The sequence below is a fragment of the Molothrus aeneus genome, chromosome 22 (genome assembly GCF_037042795.1).
Source record: "Molothrus aeneus isolate 106 chromosome 22, BPBGC_Maene_1.0, whole genome shotgun sequence".
Classification (NCBI taxonomy): Eukaryota; Metazoa; Chordata; class Aves; order Passeriformes; family Icteridae; genus Molothrus; species Molothrus aeneus.
In genome coordinates this window covers 4,745,986-4,762,717 of record NC_089667.1, presented here as the reverse complement: position 1 = coordinate 4,762,717, position 16,732 = coordinate 4,745,986, and the positions used below count along the sequence as shown (strand labels likewise).

The window sequence follows — 16,732 nt, the reverse complement described above, 5'->3', positions numbered from 1 at the left end:
CGCGGGGGTTTGGGGTTGTGGGGTTTGTGGGGTTGGTGGGGATGCTCCACAATGAGAATGAGTCTGGGTTTGGGTGCCCCAAAATGGGAGAGAGCAAGGAGAGCTCGGGTTTGGGGAGGGGTGAGAATGAGATCCTGATGGGTTTGGGTGCCCCAAAATGGGGAGAGAGCAAGGAGAGCTCGGGTTTGGGGAGGGGTGAGAATGAGATCCTGATGGGTTTGGGTGCCCCAAAATGGGAGAAAGCAAGGAGAGCTCGGGTTTGGGGAGCTGTGCCCACTCAGAGAGGGTGTTTAATAACAAACCACACTTCCCAAAGTGGGGAAGGGTTTGTGGGGATGCTCCATGCTGGAGAGTGAGATCCTGATGGGTTTGGGTGCCCTAAAATGGGAGGAGAGCAAGGAGAGCTCGGGTCTGGGGAGGTGTGAGAAGGAGATCCTGATGGGTTTGGGCACCCCAAAATGGGAGAGAGCAAGGAGAGGTCGGGTTTGGGGAGGGATGAGAATGAGATTCTGGTGGGTTTGGGCGCCCCAGAATGGGAGAGAGCAAGGAGAGCTCGGGTTTGGGGAGCTGTGCCCACTCAGAGAGGGTGTTTAATAACAAACCACACTTCCCAAAGTGGGGAAGGGTTTGTGGGGTTTGTGGGGATGCTCCATGCTGAAGAATGAGATCCTGCTGGGTTTGGGTTCCCCAAAATGGGAAGAGAGCAAGGAGAACCCGGGTTTGGGGAGCTGTGCCCACATAGAGAGGGTGTTTAATGACAAACCCCACTTCCCTAAACGCCCCCTCAGCTGTCAGAGCCTGTTCCAGCTCCTAAATGTGCATTTTTCTGTGTGTGCTCATCCCCACCCAAACTATCCATCAATGACCAGGGGCAAGCCAGATGCTGGAAGAACAAATGGCTGTGCCACGAGGAATTTGAGCCTAAAATTTGGAATGCTCCTCCTTCAAGCCTTCTTGATCCTTTCTCAGGCCACTTCTCCCCATCTGTGCCTCAGTTTCCCTTTTGTGAGACAGGATTTATGCCTCCTGTGAGAGGAACACTCCTGGAAAATAGGACAGCCCCTGATGCTGCAGTAAATAGGCCAGGCAAGAACCTACATTTCCATGGGGAGAATTGGTTTAACCCAATTATTAATACACCATTTACTCAGAATTAACTACAGCTGAAAAGGAGCAAACTCCCAATAAGTGATATTTCAACAGGTCCTGCTTTTTCTGCAGGACAGACTCAGCCTGGGGATGGTTTTACAAATCATCTTCACTCAAAATGCTTCAGTTATTTTAACCTCTCATTCCAAATTGGCAGGTGATGGCATTTTCTTTTGGGATGATATTTGGGATAATATAATAATATAATATAATATAATATAATATAATATAATATAATATAATATAATATAATATAATATAACATAACATAACATAACATAACATAACATAATATAATATAATATAATATAATATAATATAATATAACGTAACATAACGTAACGTAACGTAACGTAACGTAACGTAACATAATATAATATAATATAATATAATATAATATAATATAATGTTATATTATATTACATTACATTATATATATGTTATATAGAATATATATTATATAATATAATATATAATAATATAATATAATATAATATAATAACAAATCTCCCTCCTTATTTCAGATTCAAAGTCAGATTATGTCCCCCAGCTCTTTGTAATCTGTGTGACCACCTGTACTTCAGCACATCATGGAAAATAAAAAACCAAAACAATTCTTTTTTCCCACTAAAGCTTTGGAAGGATCCCCTCCCCCTTGGAAACACTCATTATATTTCATACTTCAGGATTTTTTAAAATAGATTTTCCTCCTAAAAACCTCCTGGCTCCACTTGAGAAAATTCACAAAATCTATGTTTTAAAGTTTCATTTTCTACTCTTTAACCCCACATCTTTCATTCCTAAAGACTCCTGTGTGCATCTTTCTGTGCGTGTCCAACAGTTCAGCCCACCCTGGCAATTCCTGGAATTGTAACGTGGGTTTTGCTGTTGGATGGCACAGCACTGCAGGGAAAACAACAATTCCAAATCCATCAATGAATTCCAACCAATTCAGCCCAAGGAATCCAGGAAAGGGAGGCAATGCTGAGGGAGGCACTACTCAGCAATCCCCATCTCAGGAATTAAATGAATAAAAGCAATCTGAAGCAAAGAGGAACGAAATAGCAGAGCACACATTCCCACTTCCCCTGGCATCTCTCTCTCTAAATCATCTAAATGGTTCATTTTACCTGTTCCTAAGTGCCCCTGTGGAAAAAAAAAAAAGCAAATTTCCATCCAAAGTCAAAATGACTCATCACTTAAACAGGAGGATCTGCACCCAAGTCAGCAAAGGAGTGAAAAGTGAAATCAGGGAGGCAGATAAGCCACAGAGCCACGAGCAAAGCTGAGTCTACATCCAAGAGCAGCAGAGAAAACCCAGCTTAGAAATGGTTCTGAGTGCCAGAAAGTCATGTCTTGGCCTGAAAGATTCCACCAAAGCATCACCAAGCCCAGAGTTCTGGGACCTGCAGCAAAATCCTTCTTGTGGGAGGGCTGGATGAGGGAGGTGGATGAGGGAGGTGGATGAGGAAGGTGGATGGAATCTCAATGTTGGGATTTCCCCTTTTGGTTTCCTGTTTCTTCATCCCAGACTGGTTTGGGTTGGAAGGGACCTTAAATCTCACCTCAGGGACCTCTGCCACTGTCCCACCTTGCTCCTGGACATTCCCAGGGATGGAAACACCACAAACAGCCTCGGCCATTCACCACATTTCCCTGCCCTCCCAGCTGCTGAAATCCAGGGCTTTTTTTGCCTAGAGAAAGGCAGATGAAAGCTGCTCTCCCCTCCAGACATAATAAAGCACAAAAACCCACCAGGCAGAGGCTTTTAGAGAGCCAGGAGGAGAGAAGGAATTAGGAAACCCAACACCAGAGAGACCCCAGCAGCACTCAGAGCTGGGCGAAGCCTTTCAGGCCAAGCACAAATATTATTATTATTATTTATTAAATAACACCTGGGATTGCTGCCTTTTCTCTTCACCCACAGCCACCTCCTGGTGCATTTACACTGCCACTGTCCCCATGCTGGCCCAGTTTCCCAGCTTCCTTCCATCCAGGTAAATACAGAGGCAGCTGAGTGCCTATTATACCCTGCTGCTTCTGCCTTGCACTTATCCTATTATGCCATTACAGCTGCTCTAGGGTCGGCTGTTTTCTGGTTTGTGACATAATATTGTGGGCCCAGGTCCCCCCCTCCCTGTCCCCAAAGCACAGAGCCCTTCAGGGGGCAGCAGGCAGGGCCACCAATGTGTCACCACCCAGGAGCTGCTCCTTCACACAGGTCCCCCTTTTATCCAGAATTTACCTTACCTGGGAAATGGGAAAAGGCAGCACCTAGCCCAGAGTAACAGCCAGCTGCCAATAAAGGCACTTGAAATGGGCAAAGAGAGGCAAGCTGGAGGCCTGCAGGGTGGATGACGCCCCTGCCTACCTTTGGAGCAGGGGAAATGTCATTTCAGGGCTTGTTTTCTCAGCTCTTTCCTCCTCCTGCAGCTGGAGGTAGCAGAGCCCTGAGCAGCAAAGTGGGAGGTGAGTGGGGCCAGGGATGGAGGGGCCTTTCCTTCCCTGGGCTCTTTCTGCAGGGGAATTTTGGTGATGTTTGGTCCTTAAAATCCCCACTGATACTTTTGCTGCTGGACAAAAGCCAAGGTGGCCTCACAAATGCTCTGCTGTCACCCCTGGGTCCAGCAGGAGCTTCTTGTGCCCCTTTGAGCCACTGACCTCGAGAGTTTGGAGCCCTTTGGGCACCTGAGGCTGGGATAAATTCCAGCTTAAGCCAGCTCAGGACATGGTGGATGGAGAAGAGCCCATCAGGAGGAGCTCCCAGCCAAATCAAAGCAGGACAGAAGGACTGGACAGACCCCCAGGGGCAGGGAAGGCTCCAGCATTTCAACTGGGCCTGGACAAAACATTCCACAGGGAACGGAGGTGACCTGCAAAGCGATCACACAGCCCCTGTGACCCACCCACAACCATCCAAGGCTTTCTACTTCCATTCCTACACATGCAGAAGGCACCAAGCACAACCAGGGGGTGATTTACCCAACCAGGGGCAGATTTACCCAACCAGGGGGTGATTTACCCAACCAGGGGGTGATTTACACAACCAGGGGGTGATTTACACAACCAGGGGCAGATTTACCCAACCAAGGGCAGATTTACTAAACCAGGGGGTGATTTACCCAACCAGGGGGTGATTTACTAACCCAGGGGGTGATTTACCCAAACCAGGGGGTGATTTACTAATCTCAGCATCAACAAACAGTAAAAAACTTTGAAACCCATGGGTATTAACTCCCTCCAATTAATGCCATCTCTTGAGCTGAAGCATTGTGTTATTTTTAAGGTTCCTAAATCTCTTTTTTTTTTTTTAAATTGCTGTTTTCAGGAATTGATCTGTGGCCACACAGCAGGAACACTGCAGTGCCACCACACCCAGATCCCAGCTGCTCCAGTTCCAACCCTTGGAGCAAGTGCAGAGCTCCTGGATCAGTGCTGAGACCACAGCCAAGGGAAAACAAGCACATTTCTACCCCATTTTAATCCATAAAATAACTGCAAAACAGCTAAATTATCAATTAGTTAGGGCTTTTTGTCAATTTGTTTTTAATAAGAATATAAATTATATCCTAACTATTATGTTGCATCCATATCTGCAGTTCTGGTGATAGCTGAGCTGCTTATCTGAGCAAAGGAAGAGATATTCAAGTTGATGAAGAACAAATTCTGCTTTTTTGGTTCCTTCTCCAGCTTTAAAACCAGGCTGTACTAATCTATAAATCAACCAACAAGGCCAATCCTTAATTCTGAGGAATACCTGAGGAATATTCTGAGGAAGATCCAGAGTCAAGGGGAACCAGAAGAGCATGAGAAGGAATTGAGGAGGGGAAAGAAGATGTTTGTGGTACTCAGGGGCTTCTGCTCAAGCCAGCCCCATCCCTGAGCTCAGTAAATTCATTAAAATGGTAACAAAATCCTTCATCATTTGAGATTAGTGCATCACCCCCGTCTGTCAGGGGATGGCTGAGGGGTGCCTGGAGCTCCTCCTGTGAGTGCTCCTGAGTGGGACTGAGCTCTCCAGGAAAACTCAATAGGAAATGGAAGCTGTTGACCTGAGAGGGCCTTTCCTGGCACAGCCCAGGCTGGGAGCAGCAGAACACGAGATCGCTTTGCTGAGAGGAATTACCCAGACTTTGGTCGCTTTTAAAATCCTGCTATTGCCACTCTGTACCACTTAGGGGCTGAGCTCTGCCAGCAACTTCTTGTTTAGAGGGGTGAAAATCTCACTGTCAATAAGTGAAGGGAGGATAATCCACATGTTGGGAAGAGTTTGACCCCAAAATCCATTGGCGCTCCCTGAAAGGCTCCCAGCAGTTTGTTGGCTGTGAAATCAGCTTCCAGTCCAGCACTCCTGCAGTGAATTTTCCCCACAAACTATTTAATTCTATTTAAACCTCCCAGCTCAAATTGTACCTGACAGAGATCCTGACACAAATTTCCTCCTCTGTGTGTCTGGTTTGCACGTGCTGCCAGTGTCTGTCAGTCTTTTACTAAAGCCAGAATCACTTCCCAAGATTTGGACCTCGCTGAAATCCATGCAGAAATCACCAAGAACACATTCACGACTTGCAGCAGCTCCATAATTTTCCATAAAATCATATGTTCCTTTGCCCAAACTGTAATATTCCTGTTCTAGAGCCTGTGGTTCATCCCACTGAACTGAACTGATGTCACAATGGGGGACAAAGCAGCGAGAGATGAGAATTTGGGTTTTTGTTTCTATTCCTCTTGTAAAAAACCAAGTGAGCATCGTCATCAATGCCCATCTCCAGGGTGGATTAGTTCATGAAGGTGTCTGAAGTCACCTCCTCTTAAAATCAACCTGGAATGTCACAGAAATGAAATCATTTTAGTGGCTCATAAGGTTTTAATGTCCCAGTGTGCAGCCCAGGGCATTTTAGGTTGTTGGTTTGCCAGAGCTGCTTTGTCCAGCTGTCCCAGGACTGGTCCAGAGTTAAACCAACAATTCCAGCCTGAGCTGCAGGTTCCAAGTCCAAAAGCCAAGACAGAGCCAGTTCCTCTGGATCTGGGCACTCCAGTGATGCATGGAATCATTAAGGTTGGAAAAAGCCTCCAGGATCATCAAGTCCAGCCAGAGCTGAGTGCCACATCCAGGCCTTCCTGGGACACCTCAGGGCTGGGGACTCCAGACCTCCCTGGGCAGCCCCTGCCAGTATTCAACAACCTTTCCATGGGGAGATTCCTGCTGATTCCAGCCTGAGCCATTCCCTCTCCTCCTGGCCCTGCTCCCTGGAGCACAGCCCCACCTGGGGCTGTCCAGGAGCTGTGCAGAGCCACAAGGGCCCCTGAGCCTCCTTTGCTCCAGGCTCAGCCCCTGCCCAGCTCCCTCAGCCCCTCCTGGGGTTCCAGACCCTTCCCAGCTCCATTCCCTGCCCTGGACACGCTCCAGCCCCTCCAGGTCCAGACTGGACACAGCACTCGAGTTGTGCCCAGCACTGCCCCATGGAGGAGCTAATTAACCTGGCCTAATTAACCTCTGCACCCACATCAGCCCTGCTCTGAGCATCCCAGCCAAGCCATTTCCAGTTTGTTCTCCCACCCCGGAGCCCCCCAGCCAGTGGAGCTGGGTTCAGGGTCAGACCCAGCTCAGAGGGCAGCAGATGTGGCCCCTGGGGAGGCTGGAGGAGAAACAGGGCACAGATTCCTGGTTTTGGGCAGGAAGGGGCAGGACAGAGCTCAGCAGCACGGCCAGGACAAGGGGACAGAAATCAGGCACATTCCCACAGGCAGCTGAGCTCACACAGAGCTGCTGCGGCTTCAGCTGGACCTGGCACAGCAGCACAGACACGTGTGGCAGAGCTGTTGGTGAGATCATGGCTAAACCACAGAGCAAATGTCTCTTTATATGGATAGATATGTCTTGATTAAATAGATAAATAGATGTATTGGATAGATATATTTCTACAATGAAAATATATAATATATCAATTAAAATATATAATATTATGTACAGTGAATACATATTTTTTTGGATCCTACAAGCAGCTGAACTCAGAGCTGTTGTGACTGCTACCACAGCAGCACAGGCACGTGTGGCAGAGCTGTTGGTGAGATTATGGCTAAACCAGAGAGCAAATATCTATTTACATGGATAGATATGTCTTGATTAAATAGATAAATAGATGTATTGGATAGATATATTTCTACAATTAAAATATATAATATTATGTACATATATATAAAATATATAATATTATGAATACATATTTTTTGGATCCCACAAGCAGCTGAACTCACACAGAACTTCTGGAACTTCAGCTGGACCTGGCACAGCAGCACTGGCACGTGTGGCAGAGCTATTGGTGAGATTATGAATCAGAAAGCAAATATCTATTTATATGGACAGCTATATACTGATTAAATAGATAAATAACTGTATTTGATAGATAAATTTCTACAATTAAATGTACAGTGAATACATATTTTTTACAAATCAGCACACCCAGCCCACATGTGATCTGTACATGGAGGAGAAGCTCAGCCTGAGATTCTGTTTCCAATTAGAAGCAGCTCTGCTGCAATTAATCACGGCCTGCTTGATGAAGCACGCACTGAAAGGACAGCAGGGACTCTGGGAAGCTCAGCCTGTCATCTGCAGCCACAACAAGCTGGGTTTCAGCCTCAGGACAAGGAGGGTTTGTCACCCAGCCCTGGTCTGAGCTGCTCCCAGCACTGTCCCCAAACCTGGTGGCCCAGAAGATCCCCAAATATAATTTACAAAAGCTTCAATTTGATAAATGTTATTTAATGAATTAAATACCACCCATCCAACGCTGGCTTTGAACACTAAACTCTCACTACTTTTATTTACCATTATTTTAATGACTGAACTCAACTACAAACCTGATTTTTTACCTCCTTCCCTCCTGTGTCTCCCCATCCCATTTTCCCCTTTACACCCTTGCACCTCCAAAAGTTGAGTCACCCCTGGAAAGTTTACAAAGCTCTGGGATCATCTCAAATCACGTGGGATGACACAAAAGGATTTGTGCTTCAGCCAGCAATTTTGAAAACTTCAGCAAAACTAAACTCTTTCTCCATTTCTTTGCAAGGAGATATTAAAAAAAAAAAAAAAACAAACCATCTCCCAGGGTTTAAGTCACTGAGCTATTACAGTTTTCAATAGAGAAATGTCTTAGTGAAAAACTCCTCATCAGCTTTTGCTTTAAATTAACGGCTCAGATTTTATCTGGGTCTGAATCCACTGCTAAACACCAACCTTTTCTCCTTGCTCACAGCTTCTACAGGTGCAAAATAAAAAATTTAAAAATAATAAAAAGGTCATAAATGTAGTCTAAGGGAATCTTAGAATACAACAAGAAGGAAATATTCTATTTACATTTAGAATAGAAATATATTCTAATATATTCTTACAATGGAGAAATGTCCCATGATCCAGACCTGTTTCCTGGAGCTCCTAAAGCCTCAGAGGGGTGGCACTGTGGAATTGTGGAATTGTGACAGTGGAATTCTCCCAGAAAGCCAAATTTGAGCACTTTGCACCAAGCAGCAGAGGCTGAAGAGCCAGGATTGAGTTGCCTGGTTTCTACAAGTCATAAATCAAAATAAATACAACCTGACAGATGTAATCTGATTTTGGGATCCCTTCTTCCCCATCCTTGTGTGTGGGAAGAGAGCAATAATCCCACCAGCCAAAAAAAGAAGAAAAAATATGGACTGAAGGGACTTTCTGCTGCTCCAGAGGTTGGGATTTTAGGATTTTAGTAGGAATTACTAAAATTCCTAAAGTAAGAGAAGGTTTGGGCAAATTTCTTCCTGGAGGAGCCCCAAACCTCCAACTTACCCTGTAGGGTTTGTACCAGAGATTCTCTGAGGCATTTAGGGTTTGCTAGAACATTTCTGCTACCTGATAGTCTTACATTCATACCATTATTATTTTTACTATTACTATTATTATTGTTATTGAATGTTGCCCAATAATTCAAAGAGGGAGCACAAGCAGTAACTAAAAAAGAAAAAAAAAATTCTTCTAAAAGATGAATTTCCACATGCAAATGGAAAAATGCATTTTTATCAAACAAGCAGACAGCAGCGGTGTGACATTTGCAGATTTCAGGGCCTTTAAATACAGGAACATTGTCCAAAGAGAAAAAAAAAGTGATTTATTTCTTTTTTATTAATAATTTCTGTGACTCCACCCAAGGTTCTGAGCCAAATCAGGTGGGAAAGGACCTCAGGAGGTCTCTGGTGCAGCTTCCTGGGATCCAACCACAATATTTTGGGTTTTATCCCATTCCGCATCCACCCTGTGGCTTCCAGCAAGAGAAAATCCTCCACTGGTGTTCATGAACACACTAAAAAGTGGGAAAGAGCCTTAAAAACCATCTAATTCCAGGATTACACCAGCTGCTCTGGGTAATCACCACCACCATTTGATTTTCCCTCCCCATTCCTGAATTTTCAAACCAACTGGGTGGTTTTCATTCTGAGCTGCAGATTGCACTCCTGAATCAATTTAATTTTTTTTTTGTTGTTCAATCACCCATTATTTATGCAGGATTCAAAAAGGCATCCCCAGAATAACTAAAATCCCTTGACATGATGCCTTAACTCAAGCTTATCTCACAACCAAACCAGAAATGAGGAGAGAGAACCATGGTTACAGTGAAAATATCACCCAGCTCCTCCAGAGCTGGCTCATCCCTGCACAGCCCTGACAAAAACACGGCAATTTCAGAAGAACCAATCAGTTCATGTGGTCAGTACTGAAGGAGGGAGGTTTTAGGAGGGGTTTGCATGTTGGAAAGGTGATGACTTGGCAGAAAACTGGCAGGATTTTCTCTGCACAGGCAGGAGTATGAACCAGAGATGGAAATCAGGTTATCAACAGCAAAACGGGGGCAGAGAGAGCCAGAAACAATTCTGGAGGAAGGAGAACATGGCTTGAAGCTTATTTATTGCTCTTAAAGCCAACACTGGAACATTCCTGAGGGCTTGGGTTCCACCTCTGATGGGATCACCTCAGTTAATCCTACCCAGAACATTTTTTGTGACTTCTTCCTCTCATTCCTGCCTGGTTCTGTCACATAAAACAGGAGGAAGCCGGACAAGAAAATGAAAAGTTGTGAAGGGTGGAAAAAACGACGCAGAGTGCAGAGCTCGTTTTGGCTTTGATAAAGGCCTGGGCAGGACTCTTCAGTTTGCAGAAATCATGGAATGGTTTGGGTTGGGAGGGACCCTAAAGCCCATCCCATGGGCAGGGACCTTCCACCATCCCAAGGTGCTCCAAGCCCCATCCAACCCTGTCTGGGGCACTCCCAGGGATCCAGGGCAGCCACAGCTCCTCTGGGCACCCTCCCAGCCAGGAATTCCTTCCCAAAATCCCATCTCAAACTCTCTAAATGCCTCTAAGTCCTGCAGCAACTGAAAAAAGCAACCAGGCCCTCAAAGGTGACACCACACCAAGTGTCCCTTCTCAAACCATGGACGGAAAAATGTTGGAAAACCCGAAGAACAGGTGGAAACACAATCTGTGAAATTCCATTTTAAACCTGTAGCTCACAGCCAGGTTGAGTCCTTTGTAGTCAAAGCAAATGTAAAGAAAGAAAACAATGCCCAGAATTTTCAGGAATTTCCACCCTGAATTTCCACAATTTCCACCCTGGCCCAGGAAAATGCGTTCCTGTCAATAAAAGTGGGAATTCCATGCACAGCCTGATGAAAGCAATGGAACAGATTGCAGGTGTATAAATACAACTGAATTTGTACCACAAATCATCTTCCCACCCAAATCACCTTGTGGGAAAGAGAAATAATGTTCTGAAATGTGAATTAAGGCAGGTTTGAGCACATGAGGCACTTCTGCCACAACAGCAAACACAGCAATTGACCCATTAAAAAATCCTTACTTCTCTTTCTTGCCAACATTGTCACATGAAAGTTTTCTGCCGTGCTCACTCTCAGAGTCCTGGTTTGGTTAAACCCTGGCACGTGTTTTGAATAAGGAGCGAAATCTGCCAGCACAAAAGGGTCTGAACTCAGGGCAGTGCAGCCTAAGCAGGACAGAGCCCTGACACTCCCACTCAGGAACTTCACCTGCATCCAGCTGATGCTGTGACAGCTTCCACCAGACCAGGGGCTGGCCCTGCACACCCCCTGCACCCTGAAGCTTCCCAGCACACAGAGTTAGCCACGAATCTGCCCTGATTTCCTGGAAAGCAGCATCATCTCACCCACCAGGAGATAATTTCCTGGCTGGTGTTTCACTCCTCTTCTCCCACAGCTTCCCCTGCCTGATCGAGTCTCTCCAAGCAGATTTTTCCCAGTGGAAGATAAGAAGTTCTTTCATGCCTTATTCCAGTCTCTTCCACTTTTAAAGAATCTCTTTTCTGCCTGCCAAGCTCTGCTCACATCAAGGGATAAATTCCATGAGCAGGAAGAAGGAAAGCAGTGGGAATCCCCTGGGAAGGTGCTGCCCATGGCATGCAGAGCCCTCCTGGGCACAAAATCCATGGCAGTGGCTCAGTTCTGCCCCCAAAATCCTGAAAAGTGATCCTGGTCAGTGATTTAAAGTAGTAACAAAAGATGGATTTGGGATTGGCCAAAGGCTCCTAACCCAAGTTCAGCTTTTCCTGACACAGCTCTCTGGGCTGGCTCTTGCTGCATTTTGGACTCTATAAACCCTCCACAAGTGTGCAGTGGCACCCTGGCCATGGCAGGGGACAAGATCCCTGATCAATGCACCGAATTCTCATCAAATCTTAATGCAACCCAACTTCACTGAGACAATTTCTGCGCAGGAGAACTCGCAAGGACCCAGCAGTGAAGCTCCAAGCAGGGGAATGGTACTTGCCTGGAGCTCCAGGTGGGATGGAGCTCTGGAGAGGTGAAATCCTCCTCTTGCTCCTTGGGCAGGTCTTTCCTGCAGATTTCTGGCCCTGACTCCCAGCTCCAGAAGAATCCAGGTGATCCTCACTCTTTTTCATGAGCAATTCCCACTGAAGTTACTCCTATGAGAGGGAAAAAAATAAATAAAAAGAAGAGATATATTTCTTTCTTTGTAGAACAGAAGTGTAAGTGCTGCTCACTGAAATCCCCCAAGAAAGAGCGAAAGAAGTGCCTGGAACTTGAGCTGACAGCACACAGAGCACTTCAGAATACAGAACAGAATCTGGGGCAAAAAAAGCATTTTCATATTCTCATATTAAAAGCAAAGTGAGCACAAGTTGTTTGGATTAATAAGGAGACAAAATAAATTCAAACAATTAAACGCAGAGTGAAGTTTTCCCTTCTCCACCTGAAACAGATGAGACTGGAACACCTCTCCCCCTGAATCACCCTTTTCACAGCAAAATTCATCTGTGGGGCCAAATGTTTCTGCCTTTGCTCTGCAAAAAAACTTCTTTTTCCCCCCTGGCAAACCTGACACCTCAGCCCCTCTGGAGTGCCCGGACACACCAAATTCCCCCTCAACTCTGAGATTTCCCTACCCAGACCTACCTAAAGAAAACCCCTCATATCAGACATTTATTCCCAGGTTTGGAAGGTCAGGAAGGAGGAGGAGGAGGAGGAGGAGGAGGAGGGAGGAGTGGGACTCGGGGCAGTGCTGGAGTCACTCAGTGGGCACCTCTCAGCAGGAGTGCCAGGGCAGAGCTGTGCCTGCAGAAATCTCTGCCAGATCAACCCACGGCCTCAAAAAGCAAAGAAATGAGCCAGGCCCGATCCTGATTCATCAGTATTCAGTTGTGGATTCAGAGGGACAGCTCGGAATTGACACTGGAATAAGGAAAAATCAGGATTAGGCACCATCTGTCTCAGAGAGGGGAGCGGCCAGAATTGCCGTGCACATTTGAATCCTCTTCCCCCATTTCTTTAATCTCTTGCACATTCCAGGTTTTCCATTCAGCTCCGGCGACAAAAGATTTTACAAAATGACAGTCCAGATTGAGAGAACAGAAATTACAACCTCTGACAAAAGAGATGCCAAACTTTTTATCAACGATAAGTGCTCCTTCCACGCAGAGCCCGGGCTGCAATGGGAAATATAAGGCAGATGTCGAATGGAAATTAAACATTGTGCTCCCAGGGTGGCCTCAGCTGCATTCAGAGCTTGATTTAAAACAAGGCCAGAGTTCTTTCATCATTTCTTCAGGAAAAGAAAAAAAAAAAAGTTTCAAACGTAAAGATTTTCCAAACAGGCGCATACTTGACCTAGAACTTGGCGGTGCAGGACAATAAATGAGTGTAAAAAGCACCAGCACGGTGGAGAAAAGGCAAAGCGAGTGGTCTGGGAGAATTTGGTCCTCAAATCACTTCTATTTTGGCATCCCGAGAGTTAAGAGGGAACCCAGGTGAAATATCTTGGCCCTTTTTCTAAATTCCCACCAAACCCTCAGATTTGGGAGGCTCGGCCAACTCGATATTCTGCAGCAGAACCAAAACCAAGCCCAAGCAGCTTGAGGAGAATTTCTCTGCAAGCTTCTCTAAGACTTAAACCATATTTACATCTGTGCCTGGTATTATTGGACATGATAAATTAGCACGAGACATTTGCAATGGCTCAGATATTCAGCCTCAAGCAGCACACACACGAACGGTCTGCAGTGTTTGCTTTCAATAATTTCTGATCATGTAACAGCTCAGCCAAAAGAACATAATAATAGGCTGGCAAAAATTAAACCCCCAGACTGTTAAATATCCTGTACACTGAGGGCAGTGAGGAAAAATTTAAGGATTGGAAGGATGATGAACAAATTTACAGAAACAGTTAAAAGCACAAATCAGATTGCATTTGCTTCTCTTTCATTTTGTTAGTTTGTTTTGTTTTTTTTTTTAACGCAAGTAAAAATAAAAATTAAAGTGAAATGAGTAAAATATTTACAGCTTGAACACATAAATATGTTTGCACTCTTCTGGGCAGCCCCCTTTTAGAAATAATTTTCTCTTCTCAGCAATTTCATCTCAAACACAGTAAAACAAAAAAACTTTTGAGGCCATGACTTTGTAACCTCCCTGAAGTTTTGCACACGGGCAGAGCTGGCCTGTGCACACAAGACAATCAAACACACGCTGAAATGTCAAGTAAACTCCTGTCTGTATTAATTTTTTTCTCCCCTCCACCAAAGGAAGAAATTGTGACAATTTTACTTTGAATGCCCTGACAAAGCAGCACTTTCTGGCATGAGCAGGACACTCATCTCCCTTCATCTCCCAGCACAAGATTCAATCAGCTGAAACACAAACCTCATTCTGCACTGAGAGATTTTTTTTTTAATTATTTTTTTGTTCCCCCAAATAAAACCAACTTGCAAACAGCCTCCCTGGCCTTTTTAAAACCCGTTTTCGATTGCTTTAAAACATAAAATAGAGATGGATGGATGGATGGATGGATGGATGGATGGATGGATGGATGGATGGATGGACAGCTAGAGAAATGCTTTCAGTCATGCTTCCTCCCCCCCACACACACCTTTAAAATTGAAAAGCATCAGTATCCAAATAGCAACAGGAAATTTTTACCTTGTGGCTAAATAGCTCACTGTTCACTTTGCAGCTGCCTCTATTTTTTGCTGGGCAAAAAAAAAAAAAAAATTAAAAAAAAAATAAAACCACCAATACAAAAGTCTTTCCTAAGAAAACCAAGCTTTTGACATAAGGGCAGCGCCAAACGCAAACCTACAAAGAAATTTCTTTTTTCCCCCCGTCCCGTCGTTACAATTCCTAATTTTGTGGGATGTATTGCTGGGGCTGTTTATCATAACAGTGTGCAATAAAAAGGACGACTAACTCTTGCAATTTTCTCCCTACTCCTCCCCTTGACAGGGGCCACTGATAGGGAAAGAGGCTCGGAAAAGCAGAGCAGTGAAAGGCTAAGAAACAATAGGCAACCATGGCTTTGACAATGCAGCCCTGAACCCTTTTTGCTCCCGCTGTGACACTTGCATTCAAGAGCAAGGGCGGCTGCCATCATAAGAATGGACAATGGCATAAGGAATACAAGGGAGAGAAGGGGGGGGGGAGATATAGAGAGAGAGAGAGAGAGAAAAAAAAAAAAAAAAAAAGGAAATCAGATGAATTCAGAGCTAAGATGGCAGAGCTCTCACCTTTTCCGCTTTTTTCGAGTAATCTGGATGGAGACGTCCCGCAGAGAAGAGATAAAAAGGGTTGTGCTGAACTGTTGGATGGTTCTGAAGACTTCTGCATTTGCAAACGCATTTTAGAACTATTTGTAGGGGTATATATGCTGCATGCCATCTCTCTGTCTCTGTCTCTCTCTCTCTCCCTGTGGCTCTCTCTCTTCTGTTTTATGTCCTGCTATCTCCATCACACACCTCTAATAGTATGAAGACTTTCTGCCCGTGTAAGTAAGTGAGAGTGTGTGTGTTCCTTAATGTTTGAATCAAGACACACGTCTGCATGCATTTCTAATCTAAGGAGCCTATAGCAGTTACTACAACTATCAATTAGTCAGCAATAGCTCGAGATCCCCATGTGTCTGGGTGAACAAAGGTGAGAAACACATGCAAATAGTCCTCCAGCACCTGGGTCACGTACAGTAACTTAGCCAGCAACAAATAATTGCATCTGTTTCTGCCTTTTTTCCGTGCTCCTCGCTGGTTGGGATGCAAAGTTCCAGGTTATTAATGTGGAATTGCAGCACAATTAGGCATGGCACTGTATATTTTCAGCCCAACGACACAATAAAAGGGAATTAAGCTGAGCCGGGATGGGAATAAATGGGCGACTTTAAAGGGTTTAAAGGAAAAGATGCTCTGAGCTGTAGCAGTGCTTCAATTTTTATTTTAGTTTTTCTTTTTGTTGGAATAATTGTTGCTGAGTTAAAGGATGTAAGATGTATTTGGTCGTTTCATATCTGTTAGATAAGAAACTGATTATTGCAGAGGAGACAGAGTGGATGCCTAATTTCCAGAAGTTAAGTCCATAAAGAGGGTAAGCTAAATCTGTTACTATTTTTTTTATTAATTAAGCAACTGTTACTTCTAAGATCATTTTAAGGGTGTTTTTTCAGATGTTTCAGACTTAAGCCAAACAATTAAGAAGAAAGATACGGTACCTTTTACTCTCTCCTTCTTCTTAACCTCACAAAAATGAGCCTCACCTTTAAAAACTGTCAGAGTCAAAATGGAACTAAAAAAAAAGAAATGAAACAAAAAAAAAACCCTAAAAAAATTAAATTAAAAAAAAAAAATCAAGAGCAATAAAATGCAAAATCTCCGAAATCCAGCACCACCCTGACTCCACCACAAGAAAAGACAGAGCTAGGCTGCGATCCAGAGAGCATTTCAGAGGTGACAACACAGGCTGGGGACAATGTTATTTACACAGATCTGATCAGAGCGGCCACGGGCTCCAAACTCTAATTGAATTTGCAGAAATTATCCAGCCCACATTTCGGAGCGCGGGGAACTCCGAAAACGAAGCGGTTTCACAGAGTTTGGGGCTGAGAATAAACATTTTTTTTTTTTACCCCCCCTTCCGTAGAATGTGCTCAGAGTCCTGCAAGGCTGCACAAACTCTCTCGTTATGCCCCTTTCTCCTGATCTCAGCTTCCATGGGAGGATAATTAGTGACACCAAAGGCA

At 44.7% G+C, this 16,732-nt stretch overlaps 1 long non-coding RNA gene across 2 annotated transcripts in view; it reads right to left on the bottom strand.

The window, feature by feature from the left end:
- The window catches only part of LOC136565668 (uncharacterized), a 115,236-nt gene extending 99,728 nt beyond the window's left edge, over positions 1-15,508 (bottom strand). Inside the window, exons 1-2 of one of the 2 annotated variants that reach the window (XR_010784897.1) lie at positions 15,234-15,508; positions 11,984-12,140 (exon numbers count right to left, since the gene is read on the bottom strand). This is a non-coding gene — a long non-coding RNA (uncharacterized lncRNA). Of the gene's footprint in view, positions 1-11,983; positions 12,141-14,649; positions 14,702-15,233 lie in introns of those variants that run through there. The other variant, XR_010784896.1, reaches the window with a different exon arrangement.
- Between the last annotated feature and the right edge of the window lie 1,224 nt (positions 15,509-16,732).